This window comes from Acromyrmex echinatior, chromosome 14 (assembly GCF_024713525.1).
Source record: "Acromyrmex echinatior isolate Ae372 chromosome 14, ASM2471352v2, whole genome shotgun sequence".
Classification (NCBI taxonomy): Eukaryota; Metazoa; Arthropoda; class Insecta; order Hymenoptera; family Formicidae; genus Acromyrmex; species Acromyrmex echinatior.
In genome coordinates this window covers 2841062-2855552 of record NC_141865.1, presented here as the reverse complement: position 1 = coordinate 2855552, position 14491 = coordinate 2841062, and the positions used below count along the sequence as shown (strand labels likewise).

Below are 14491 nucleotides of genomic sequence, written 5' to 3'. Positions count from 1 at the left end.
CCGTAAACACAATAGGTGTAGTAAGCTTTAAGCTTTTAAGGAATTAAACAATCATAGTTAATTGTTCTTCTGACATTCGACTGTGATTGATCAATTTCTTAAGACTAAGATTTACTACACCTATTGGGTGCATCTAGATGCGCAACCGCTCACTGGATACTCAGGAAGCTCTTTCATCTGATTAGTCTATATTTTAGAATTTAACAGAATATGCCAATCAGATAAAAGAGCTCCATGAGTACTCAGTGAGCGGTTGCGCATCTGGATGCATCCAATAGCTGCGTTCAGCAGATTCAACAGTTGAGCACTTGCTGCTATTGATGTATTCTTCACCCAGATTTAAAATGCTGATTAGATCTAAAAGAATACACCAATAAGAGCGAGCGCTCACTCAACTGTTAAATCCGCTGAACGCAGCCAATGTGTTTGCGGGATAAAATGCATGATGTATCATTTTATCCTTAGTTTAACATTTGGTGAATAACGAGAGTAAAATGATACATGCGCATCATACATTTTATGAAAAATAACCGTTATTTTCGAGAAAAATGCAATACAGCTATACGAGATATATCCGAGAAATAAATACCGATATTAGCAAAATATCCAAGTGATTATGAAGGAGTTATCGAAGCTTTTACATGTCTTTTGTTTGCCTACTTTTTAAAATAATTATCTTTTAAATTGAAGACTCTTTCACGCATTATGAATTTCGTCTTCTTTGGATTAAAAGAAATTGCTAAAATAAGAAAAACATGGAATTTGCGAGAAGTGAATAGATACAATCAGAAATTTGGGAAAAATGATGGATTAAAATTGATAATACATATTTATACGGATGTAATGATTTCTTTCTTTTCATTTCGTTTCTTTTGATTATCATTGATCTAGTCTAAATATATTTATCGAATTTTTATATTTTTTCATTTCATTTTTTTGGGCTAATATTACGTCTTTTAACATTCCGTGGAATGAATACATGGACCCGTATTTAGAACACACTTATAATGATGTTAGCGCGTATTTATAGTTTACATTTTATTTATTACAGAAGTTCAGAAATAAAAGCATTTATTTATCGAAAAACGTATCCATTTATGGAAGGCGCGAGCCATGATGTCAGACTTTTGCTAGAACTTAAAGAGAGAAACAGAAAAGGACACAAGAGAAGATTAATTTGAAAATCTTTTGAAAAAAAAATTCAGTCTTAGAAGATTGAAAAAGTGTAAATTTTCTTTTAATTTCCTTGTTGATGCCATCGATAAATTCGAGATAGTTCTGAGAGAAGTTATACTTTCGCGCTGTTCAGGATGATAAATCCATTTCAAAACGAATTAAAGTTTTATCCTTACTTTTAAATCTATCTTTCAAAAGTTGCAAATTCAGACTCAACACTTCAGACTTCAATCCTTTTCGAAACTCATATATAACTATATAACTAATAGCAGCGGTCCACTTCGTGCCCAACTGTGTACCTAATTTATCTAACGCTCAATTTATATTTCAAAATAATTAAAATTATTTCTGAGGCTGACAAAACTGTGACTCATAAAAATCATCTGATTGTTACTTTACTTTTCGATTTGACAATATATTAGACTGTAATACCTACCATCAGTAAAGTAAAATTTCTTGTTAATTTATCGCATTTTTTATTTGACTTATCAAAATGTATTTAATCATTCTGTGACCGCATTTTGAAGTTTTTTTCAATCTTGTCATATTTACTTTTGCTCTTCCTTCAAATGTTTTTTTCAATTTGTATAGAATTTTATATGTTCTGCTATTTTTCTTGATTATTTAACAAATTAGACGTAATAATGCAAGACGATTTATAAATTCGAATTCAATGACCTAAAATTTATAAGAAACAGTTATTCTGGTTTTAATTAATTAAAAAAATTTATTTTATGATTCTACATTATCTTATTTATCCTTTAATGCTCGTCTTTGATTAGTTCCTTTTATTTTGAATTATTTATACTTTGTAAAAACAAGTTTTATCTTAAAATTATATTCTGAATTTTCTTGACTTTTCTCATTCATCTTGAATAGTCGATAGTGGACCACTTTTGTTTTCTTTAACCCATACCATTTATGTTTATTCTACAATGTGCTTTTTGTTGTCTGTTTCTTGATTTTCCCTTTTAGCGGCCACAATTTTATGTCTTGCCATGTGTTTCTTGTTTCGAAGTTCGTTAACTTTTATCTCATGCAATAAAGAAAACGAAAAATGATATAAAAAGAAAAAAAGTAGTAAAAAATAGCAAGAAACAAGATACAAGCATATTGTAAAATAAACTTTATTTCTTCTAATTATATCTGTTTTTTTTTATTGATGAACTCTCTGAAGTGATTGCAACACCGGTGCAATAAGTTGAAGTGAAACAAGCTATAGGTCTGTTCCTTTTAGCTGCATATCTTGCATAGTTGATCTTTTCTTTTTTTTCTCTAACAGAAAAGAAAAAGAGAAAAGATGAATCGTGCAAGAAATTTAGCTAAAAAGGATAGGCCTTATATTTGTTTTACTTCAATTTATTGTACCATATGCACCAATTCAGAAAGTTTTTTCCATAAAAAACAGGCTTATAATACTGATATAATATCACTGATTACTGCTATATCAGTGATTTCAATCTCCAACACTATAATTTGCGAAACTATAGTACATGAAAAAGAATCATATTGCACAAACATCGCGTCTTATTTAATCCGAGAATAATTATATTGCTTTTACATCCCAATTAAAAATTGCTATTATTCAATATGTATTGCATATTATTGATTATTCTACACGATTTGTTTGCATTTAAGATCATTAGATATAGATTTACTCAAATTGTTTTTTAATAAGGAGAAAAAAGAATTAATTATTAAAGATAAAACATAAAAATTGAGCTCTCGAAATGAAAATAACATATAATAATTGGGAATGGTTCACTTGTGCATACTATTGCAATTATCCACTGCCAATCACAACGACTTCTGCATAGGAAGGTCTTTTTATTTTTTTTTTTTCTAGCACTGTGATTCGCTCGTGCGCAATTAACTTGTGCACAATTGATATACACCCATAATAATTAGTTAATTAATGGGCGAATGACAGCAATAACAAGTCGTGATAATTACAAATAGGTATGAATTCTTGATTAGTAAAGAAAACTATCACTGAGCTTTTTCTCATTGCTGGAATGTAAAATCACCTCAGTTAACTATAATATTTTCGGGTTAAATATAAGATCCATAATCACATCTTATTCATATCCGTTATGTATATATGAATTCATCAAAATTATAACAAATTTGATCATTTTAACTATAATATAACATGTGTGTTTTAACTTCAACTAACTGTACGTTACACGTAATTTGCTGACAATAGACTATTATTCTATATATGTATACCTATATATTGAAAGTCTTGAAGTATGATTGAATTGTGAAGATAGTTATTTGACTTAGGGACAAATCTCTTAATAATTTTCTTTTTTGCAATTTATGAGATAGACGTTCCCGCCTGTTAAGTCTTTTTTTTTTATGAATAATTGCATACTAATTGTAGTATTATAAAAAAGTAGTGTGTTATAGGAAAATCGTCCTTCAATGTGTATAATTTAATAATATAGGAGTAGCCTCATACTTATGCAATTTCTTGCACAATCGGTTTTCTGAATGTATATTGTATAAAAAGTACATATTGTATAAAAAAGTACATATATTGTATAAAAAGTAAATGAATAACATATGTACGTTACAATTTTTGAAGTCCGAATTTATTTTGAACTCGTCTAATATTATGTTTTGCTCTGAAAAATCTTTGCAAATCGATGTTTTATTCTAAAACAATATGTTTCTGCAACTCTATTTATAGCCTGTTAGGAAATGTTTCTATAGAAGTAGGTGAAACAGTAGAAAATAACAATATTTCGCATTCGCGTGCGCGTGCTATGCATTTAGTTCTTCCTATAATAATTAGAATTTTTAAAAGTTACGTTATTTTTATTCTAATTAGTACTATATTAATTAATACTATACATATATATGATATTAATAATTATATATATGTATACATACGGTGTTGTGCAATACCTAGGAACACCTAAGTACTGTGACTATGTATAAAAAGTATAGCAAGATAAGGAGGTAGGATTGCTATAGATCTGAAAAACCGAGAAAAGTTAGGGAAATTGAAATCAGTCATAGAAAACCGGGAAAAGTCAGGGAAAAGTGTAAAAGAGACTGGAATTTTTGAACTTTGCTCACAATTCCCTTAAACCCTCTTTTTATTCACAAATAATTTTTTCGATACTAATTTATTTTTTGTTGGCTTGAATTTGCCCCCAAAATTTTATTATGTTACTAAGCTTCTTTTGCGTTTTTAATAATATAAGCTAGCTTTCTTACAATCTTTCTAAATGTTAACATTTTTTACATATTTTATATTTGTCATGGAAATTTTTATCTGGAAAACCTGGAAAAGTCAAGGAATTTCAAAATTCATTTTTTGTGGGATTTTCAACCCTGGGATTTTCAGGTTCTGCATGTAATTCATCAAGGGAACAAAATGAACACTCATATGAAAAAATATTTTGAAGTTTTATCCCAAAAGAGGTCACACCATTTCGAGATATAGAAAAAAAATATGATTTTTCATTAGTATTTTTTTTCTCCGCTAAATCTAACGGATCTTTACAAAATCATAGACATAAAGAGTATCAGAAAGATTAAAAAAAGAATTTTTTTATTATTCTCGGCTCAAAATTTTATTTGTGGAAAATTTAAAAATTTTTTAAATTGCATTTTTTATATAATATGATCTGAATGTTTGACCACTTGTAAAATAATTCAGCAGCTAAATGTTATTATAAATTATATTCGTTATTTTTTTCAGATTTTTAAATTTGATGGAACAGGTCGAACCAGGACCATTAATTTAATTAAAATCATTTTTTCGCTATTTTTCGACCTAAAATATATCAATTCACATACTTTAAGTTGTCCTCAAATATGATTGTTACTTACCTTCGATTCCACTTCTGCAGACAATAAATATTAAAGTTTAAAACTTTAATATTATAGAGTTCGCGTAGGTTAAACGACGAGAATTCCATTTTTTCCTTCAGAAGAATTAATTTAATATTTTAATATTACTATTTTTTAACAATGAGTAAATGTTAATAAATGGATTATTTGAATAAAACTAATTAATGACTTTATAAGTGTTCATTTTATTTTATGTATGTTAAGCTTTACTTACATAAAATATTTAATATTTAATTTTTTTTTTCTTGTTGAATCTCTTATTTTCATTTTTACGTAAAGATGAATTTTTATTGCAAGGATGAAAATAAGAATTAATAAAAGATCAAAAGAAAAAATAAGAGATGAAAATAAATCAATTTCTCTTGACTTATGACATCAAGGTCATGATCTTGAACAACATTCAAGAGTTTTTAACCATTGATCGAACATCTTAAGTAATGCTAATACCGGTAGTACTGTAACTTTCAAACCTTATAACTCGAAAAGTACTTATGGAAAAAATATTTTATTATTATAGTGTTTTATAAAGCTCTTGAAATGCTATAAGAATATAAATAATAAAATAATAAATAATAATAATAATAAAATATGTGAGGTTCCATTTAAGAAATCGATGACGACATTTATATGATCTTCAAACAATCCCCCAAGATGAAATCAATGGCATTATCTTGAAAAGTGTTTCAGAGGATCTTAAAGACGATTAGTCTTTATATTGTAAATAGAACTTACATGCAAATCATTTACGTATCACTAACACATCACTACATTAATATCTTACTTACGCATATACATAAATTTTCATATAACAATTACGTTTTAACTAGATGTATAAGATCAACTTTAAGTGCTTCATACTGTTTCTTCATGCAAACTACTAATCTGTGGACTACTATTTCGTAAATAAAAATAGTTCGTAATTACTAGATCGTAAATAAAGACAGTTTTTATATAAAGCAAATATTATCACAACGTGACAGCTCTGGAGCGCCATATTGGAGAAATGGTAAAGATCTCAATTTCGAAATTTTTTGTCGTTCTCAGCATAGACTCCATTTCACAGACACATATTAATGCGTATACTTTAATGGAAAAGGATTTTCGAATCAGTAAGAGAGGAAAAAAAATAGTTGTTATACAAAAATTATGTGGTTTAGGATGTGGTCGAGTTGCCATTATGAATGCTTCGAAGCATTTGATTAATCAATTGGAAGAAAGAATTTTATTAATTGACCAATCAAAAAATGCTTTGAAGTTTGAAGCATTCGTAGCGGCAACTTGACCGCACTCTTAGTCAGTAATATAGACAGCTTTAGGCTTTTTAATGGAAAAATATTTTCTTATAGTGTTTTAGAAAGCTCTCGAGATAAGTTACAAGAATATGCAATGATAAATGGGGCGTTCCATTTAAAAAATTTAACCTAACCTTTCCCTGACCTTGACAACGTCTTTCAAGATCAAGCCAATGATATCATCTTATGTCCCCCTCAAAGCCATACAACTTTTGTCTGAAACATTTTTTTCTAAGATCAAAAATAAAAAAAGTTATTTGGGGTGGGACATTAAAATGGTACACCCTTATATATATATATATATATATATATATATATATATACACTTATATGTAGAATTAATACGTATTATATATGTAGTATTAGACGTATTATGTATAGTATATATAATATATTCCAGACCACGTGTACATCTGTTTTATTTTCGCAGGATAAGTCCAATCAAAAATATATTCAGGCAATTTTAAGGTTTAAAAAGATCTTTTTGCTAGTCTTATTAGTTTGACTTTCCAAGGTCAGGTCATGGTTATATTGGTTTTAGCAATACTGTAATTTTCAAGCCTTATAACTCAAAAAGCACTTAATGAAAAAATATTTTGTTATAGTGTTTTGAAAAACTCTCGAGATAAACTACAGGAATATGTAATAAAAAGTGAGGGTTTCCATTTGAAAAAATCGATTTTACCTTGGCAATACCATTCAATGTCAAACTGATAAGAGTAGTAACAGAACTTTTTAAACTCTAAAATTATCTAAACATATTTTTTATTTTTCGGGAGCGTAGGATCAATAAACTAAGAAAAAAGTTCTGTAGAGATATGTTCGTTTTTTGCTTCATTTTGGACAAAATCACAAAAAAGACGAAATGTAGTTGTATTTTTTTATTACTTATTCACGTTGTATTTATTCACTTAATGTAAATATTATTCAAAATGTTAGCTTCTTGCAACAATGCAAGCATTACATCTAATACGAATAGTTCATGTTGTAAACTCTGATGTGGTGATATTTGGTGCCCTGCAGCCTCGATTCAATTTCTCAATTGTTTTGACCATGTCAGCATATTTAACGTTAGAATATGTATGCGGCATATTGTGACAGAAAGTAATTTACTCGACGACTTCTGACGAGTAATTGATGAATTTATAGGAGAAAGGCAGAAATGTAAACAAACAAAAAAAGTTTTCATCTGAAAACGGAATTATTATTATTATATTTTCGTGTACGATTTCAGCGACGATAATATTTCAGAATCAATGTGAGAACGAAGCAACTACGTTTTTCTTTTTTGTGATTTTCTCCAAAACGAAGCAAAAACAAGCATATCTCTATTACTTTTTTTCTTATCGATCCCTTACACACTCTCGAAGTTTTAATATTTAAATTCCTGACATCCTGTATATAGGGTGTTTCAGACCTAATGCACTACCTCCAGATTCTTGAAGTCATTTTGCAACGAAAATTTAATATCATAATATCCAGGCTAAATATTTGTTTTAACATAATAATCAACGTAAATATCAAGAATTAGAAATTCAATCAATTTTATTTTCGTCTACGTAATATTTATATCGATATTAACAAAAAACAACTATTACCTTTTACTTTGCATTGAAAACCCGTACCATATTTGAACGCATATATTTTTGCGCAAATTTAGACGGTATAATTTACTAGCTTTAAATGATTATAATTAAAAAATTATTATATCCTCGATATTTTGATATTAGAATTTTAGTCTCAAAATAACTTAAGAAATTTGTCATTAGCAGGTGGTGCGTTAGATCTGAAACATCCTGTACAGGGTGTTTCATTTTGATTAACACTTCAAAATATTTTAAGATGAGGTATGGGATTGGAAAAAGTTTCATATGAAAGTGATTCGATTTCGAGAGGAATATTGTTTTTTTGTCACTTTGTTTTAGATATCAAAAAGATATGAAAATCATATTCACTTTTTCTAAATAGAATTATATAATTTTTTTACATAATATGATGTTTCTCTTCTAATTAAAAAATAGAATAAAATCTTATTCTATTCGCATTTTTGCTTGTTTTATTGTATAAACTCGATAAATTATTGTATAGTGTACCAAGAAGTGCAATGATATCGCCGTTATATCACTTAGCTGACTGTTTTCTGTTAACATTTTATATGTGAGCATTAATGAGAAATTGGATCGAAATGTTTGCAATTGAAATTATGTTATTTTAAATAAATCGAACTTCATATTGTCATCTTGTGTTAGCTCGAATAGGCATTATTTGATTGTATTGAAAATTCTTATTGTTTACGTAAAAGCATTTTGTTCCACACACATTTTATTATAACTTAAAATACCAACCACATCTAAACGCACGAATTTTAAGCGATATGATTCGCTAACTTTAAATACTTATAATTCAAAAACTATTATAGCCCTGACATACTTGCTTATTTTTAACAATAGAAAGAAAAGTGTCAAACAAAAATTGTTTGATTTCGAGGGACACATAATGAGATATCAGTAATTTTTTTGTAGATGAAGGCGTAGAAGATAAATAAAAATTAAATCTATTTTTTAAATGGAATGATATGTTTTTTTATTTATATTCCGATAGAGTTTTAAGACGAATACGGTGACCTATAATTGAAGGTCATTCAAGGTTACACAAGATCAATTGTAATGGAAAATAAATTATTTTAAGGCACTCTGCGAATATTTTACTAATTTACTTGTTTGCATACTTATCGTTATAACAAGTGTTCAAAATGATGACCCTGAGCATCGATGCATTTTTTCTAAAACGTGTCGATATATTATAGATAACACTGCACAATGAATTTCAGGAAGCGCAACATAAACTCTTCATGTACACTCCTTCATGTCTTCTCTGATTATTGGCATTTTGCTGTATACTTGTTTTAATTTTCCCCACAAATAAAAATCCATAAATATTAAATGTAAAGAACATGCGGCTATCTGTTATTTTCTTATTAATTCAATGATCTCTAAATTTTTTGTTTAGCAATTCAGTAATAATCGTGCAGAATGAGCGTAAAATCTTGTTGGTATCATTGATTGTCGTATGTTCAGTGGAAGATCTAATAATAGTGGCAATATTTCTGTTAAAACTGTTTGCAACTATTTAATGTCTTATCGATAAAATAAGGACCAATTATCTTATTATTAAAAATTCCGACAGACATTTATGGACCAAGGTCTCTACCACTATCCACTTCTCTTAACTAATGTAGATTTTCTATTGACCAATAGTGCATGTTGTCTAGATTTACTTGTCCATCGTTTGTAAATATAGCGTCAATAAATAAAATTTCAATAAATAAAAAACATATCCTCTTCGTAATGCTCATTTACAAAATTGTACACGATTTTGAAAATCATTACCATGTAACTCTTGATGAAGTGAGGAAAGGATGAAATTTATTGGAATGGAGTATTCGCAAAAACACTTTCATTCACTAATACCACTTTCATGTTCAGTTGTTTTTTATTGATATGTGGATTGATATTTGGAGTGCTACAGCAGCTAAAATTCATTGAATTTCCGTCGTCAGTTGCTTTCTTCGTTTGCTTTTATTATCCACACTTCCTATTTCTTGAAAAATTTTTACTTTATTTGAAAAAATAAAACGTGAGGGATGGACACGATTGGGAAACCTTTCAGCATACAAATGCACTACTTCTCTCATAATTTGACGACATTCACCATACATGAAAATCATACCGATTTTTTTATACAACGCATTTTGCAAGACACGTATTTTGATTAATAAAAAAAAATTCAAACTGATCAATAAGTACGGATGCTATGTGCGATTTAATGTTTATTTACATTCAGTGATACACTTGAACGATTACGAACGGTATAGCAACAAGAGAAGGCACGAAATTATTCGAAGCGTGCTTTGAAACAATTTATTTTCCATTACAGCTGACCTTGTGTAATCTTATGATACCTAAATGACATTCAATTATAGGTTACTATATTAGTTTTAAAACGCTTTATCAGAATAAAAAAACATTATTCTATTAAAAAAAACAGATGATTTTTATCTATCCTCTACGCCTTCACCTACAAAAAAATTACTATCACATTATGTGTCCCTCGAAACCAAGCAACTTTTGTTTGGCACTTTTCTTTCTATTGTTAAAAACAAGCAAATTGTTCTATGACTTGTTTTAGATGCTTTACCTTGTATATAATACAGGATGATTATTTTAATTGACGCACTGAAATATCCCGCGAGAAATATAAAATATTCTGAAAAATATTTCAGATAAAAGTTGCTCAGTTGTTAGAGGGAAAGAAGATAGTGACCTTGGTTGACCTTGAGAATGTCCTTAAGATCAGATCACAAAAGGTTACCTAAAATTTCTTAAATTGAAACTTGCATTTTTTTATTTCATATTCATATAGTTCACTTTAAAACCTTTCCAAAACATTATAATAAAGTATTTTTTCATTAAGTACTTTACAAATTATAGGACTTGAAAGTTAACGCTAACGGGAGGCCATTGGAAGTTGTTCCACTTATTTTTATTTCTAAACTAAAATTAATTTATTTTTACGTAAAAATGAAAATAAAGAGAATAATTAACTTCCTTGACCTTGAGCTTGACAAATGTTATGAATGTCATGATCGAACAATATTCAAGAGGTTTTAGCTATCGATCGGACACCTTGGATAATACAAACGACGGCGATACTGTAACTTTCAAATCTTACAACTCGAAAAGTACTTTAACGAAAAAATATTTTATTACAGTGTTTTAAAAAGCTCTTGATATCAACTAAATTCTGGAATCGAAAATGGGGAATTTAATTTCATTAAAAAATTTAAATTTAACCTTGAAAAATTTAAATTTAAGCTTTTTAAAAACCCCTATTATTGACTGTCAGGGAGGATAAGCATAGTTTTTGTCCATTTTTATAAATGTTTTAAAGCAATCTCATTATTTTGTTTTATCCAAATTGTCTTTATTTATAAATGGCACGTAATAAAAATTAACGTATCATTTCTCGCTTCTGATATTACGATTCAATATGACTGTGACTACTCAGGAGCCTTAAATTATTTTAAATATTTTTATTTGACTATACTTTCCTTTTAGAAAAAACTGTTCATATTATTAAATTATCTGATTAAAAAATTTTATAGTAAATTTCTTAGTCTTATTTCGAAAATGGTAATGTTCACGTATCTTGCTGTATCGAATCATGCCGCGATTAGTAATAGCAAGAGAATGGTGTGTGCATGTCTTATATGAAAATGATTATTCCGATTCTCCATATACAAAGATAGTTGCCGAGGAAACACTTCATCGGATCTCTTAATCCGGACATTAAAAGTATCATGCCTTACAATTGGATTGGAACAGAAATTCATCTGAAGATATAGAAAAAGAAACAAATAACTAATATTGATTGTTGATTAAATGATATTAATTTTTGTTTTAACACTAATATATTTCAAGTAATTGTATGATAATATCGTTTAACAAAAGCGTTCATATTCTTGAAGTTTAACATATATATGTTTAATACTACATAAAGTCAAAGTAAAAATAACAGTTTCATCTTTTTAATATGATCTTTTAAATGTCGAAATAAATTACTATTAATATCAAAGTAATGATATTGTGCTTTTCAGACAATTATTACAACATTGATATAAGAATATAGTATTATTGAAAATTGAAATTATCAAACTTAAAAAAAAAAAGAAAGATTTTATATTGTTGCTTATATGGGAAACAATGATTACGTTGAATAGAATATAATCATTTTAAGTTGCGAGAATAATTTTTCTTCTCTGTGAAATGGCTTATGCAAAAGATAATTTTTGGAAGTATTTTGGAAACGTCTCGACGAAGTTTACAATTTTTATTCAAGGAAAAAATTAAGTTTCATTTAAGAAATTAGTCACTTTTGAAATTTCTTGAAAATAACGACATCTATGACATAATTCACTTCGAGATTATATGTCCTTGAAACCAAACAATTTTTATCTAAAACAAGTTCCTGAGTAGTTACTTCAGCCATATTAATCGAATCATGACGTCATAAGCGAGAACGCTGAATGACACGTTAATTTTTCTTACATGCCATTGTAAATAAAGAGAATTTGGATGAAACGAAATTATGAGATCGCTTTAAAACACTTGTAAAAATGAGTCAAGAGCCAAGACTGTCTTTACCATAGACATATAAGATAGACCCTCGTGCAAGAAAAGATTCAGTACCAATTTCATGACGCGAAAGGTCGGTATTCATAGTCGATTCTTACATTTAAGATTGTCTTAAGTCAATCTCAACATATCGTGAGTCAATCCGAGAACTGTATTAACATCTTAAGATATTATATATATATCTAAGATGGTTTTAAAATAAAAATGGATTATGAATACCGTCCCATATTCGAGTTTCACAGTTGATAATCACTCACTGAGAGACGCGGAGCAAAAGTAGGCGTGGTTTGGCCAAACTGCACACATCATGTTATCCCTTCCACCATGATAGAACTATAGACTATTTTCCCCAAATTTATTGCCAGCACTGAAAATATTACAGTTTACATTACATACACTACAGATTTTCAGTCACAGATTTCTATTATAACACTAGACTGCTAATTCCCCACTTTTTCTTTTGTCAGATAGTATTGTATTACTTGTGCATATTACTTGGCACATGCGCATTGTAAAACCACGCATCCGCAAAATACCATATGTTTATATACTTTCATATACTCGAAGAGATTATATATATATATATATATATATATATATATATATATATATATTAGATGTTGGAATTAATTCGTAGCGTTTTTTAATGAAAGAATGTTATTTATTTCACATGAGCATTAAAAAATACATTAATGAAAGTACTTCCCATCACTTGTAAAACGCTACGAATTAATTCCAACACCTAATATATATATATACACACAGAATGAACGAAATTAGACTTATTCAATGCGTTTTTGCATGAAATGAATCTGAAATGGAGTAAAAAAATGCTCGTATATTTTCTTAAAAAATTAACATAATGTCATGGTTTATTTCGAGCTATAATTAAATTAACTTTAAATTAATATAATTAACAAATGTATTAATTATATTAATTTAAAGTTAATTTAATTATAGCTCGAAATAAGCCATGACATGGTGTGAATCTGAAATGATCTAAAATAAATAGTAGTGCATATGATTCGTAACAGTTCGTGAAAATTAAAAGTTAGATCGTCATGACATTTTTTATACTTAAAAACTAATCACAAAGTGGCTGGTCACGTGACCTATTGGCATCTCTTTTCTATATATGACTGTTTTCCATTGCGCATTCATTGCGCGCAGGCAACACTTTTATATAAGGAAAAGTGAAGACTTAGCAATCTAGTGTTATAATAGAAGTGTGTGTTCACTGTGTGTGTACTGATAGTGCACTAGACTACGTATTCGCGTCCGCCATTTTTATTCCTTTTCCCACTCCTTTTCCTTCTGTCCCCATTCCATCACTGAGCTGTGACGGATGATGATCATTACAGATTATGATTTGTATGCTTGAAATTTTGTAGCTTTCATTCCATTTTTTCTCAAAATCAATTGAATATCTATCGTAATATTAGTGCAGGACCTAGAGAGAGAGACAGGGAGGGGGAGAGAGAGAGAGAGAGAGAGAGAGAGAGAGTGTGTGTGTGTGTGTGTGTGTGTGTGTGTGTGTGTGTGTGTGTGTGTGTGTGTGTGTGTGTGTGTGTGTGTGTCTCTCTCTCTCTCTCTCTCTGGCGTTCAGGTTATTTCTAGATTAAGATGCCAAATATGTATGTCAATTTGAAGAAAAGGATTGAAATTTCTCATCTGTAAAGAAGTATAGTGATGTTTTATTCACAAGTCATGTATTTATTTTACAGCAAATTGTCGACGAATATTATCCGCAGGAAATTTAAATAATCAAATAACTTTTTCTATTGATATAGTTTACTACACGCAAGGAATTTTATAAATTTTTTTGTCTTCGTTAATATATAATATTTCAGTTTTTTTTATATCCTTTTTATCTCTTAGTTTTATGGGAAAATTTCGAAGTGCAGAAATACATAAATACAAAACTACAAAGTTTCCAACAGCTTAGAAGCTATAATCTATAAC

General features: G+C 28.6%; 1 protein-coding gene across 1 annotated transcript in view; it reads left to right on the top strand.

The window, feature by feature from the left end:
• Positions 1-14491, top strand: part of LOC105148121 (uncharacterized) — a 33297-nt gene that overhangs the window by 11286 nt on the left and 7520 nt on the right. The window lies entirely within an intron of this gene.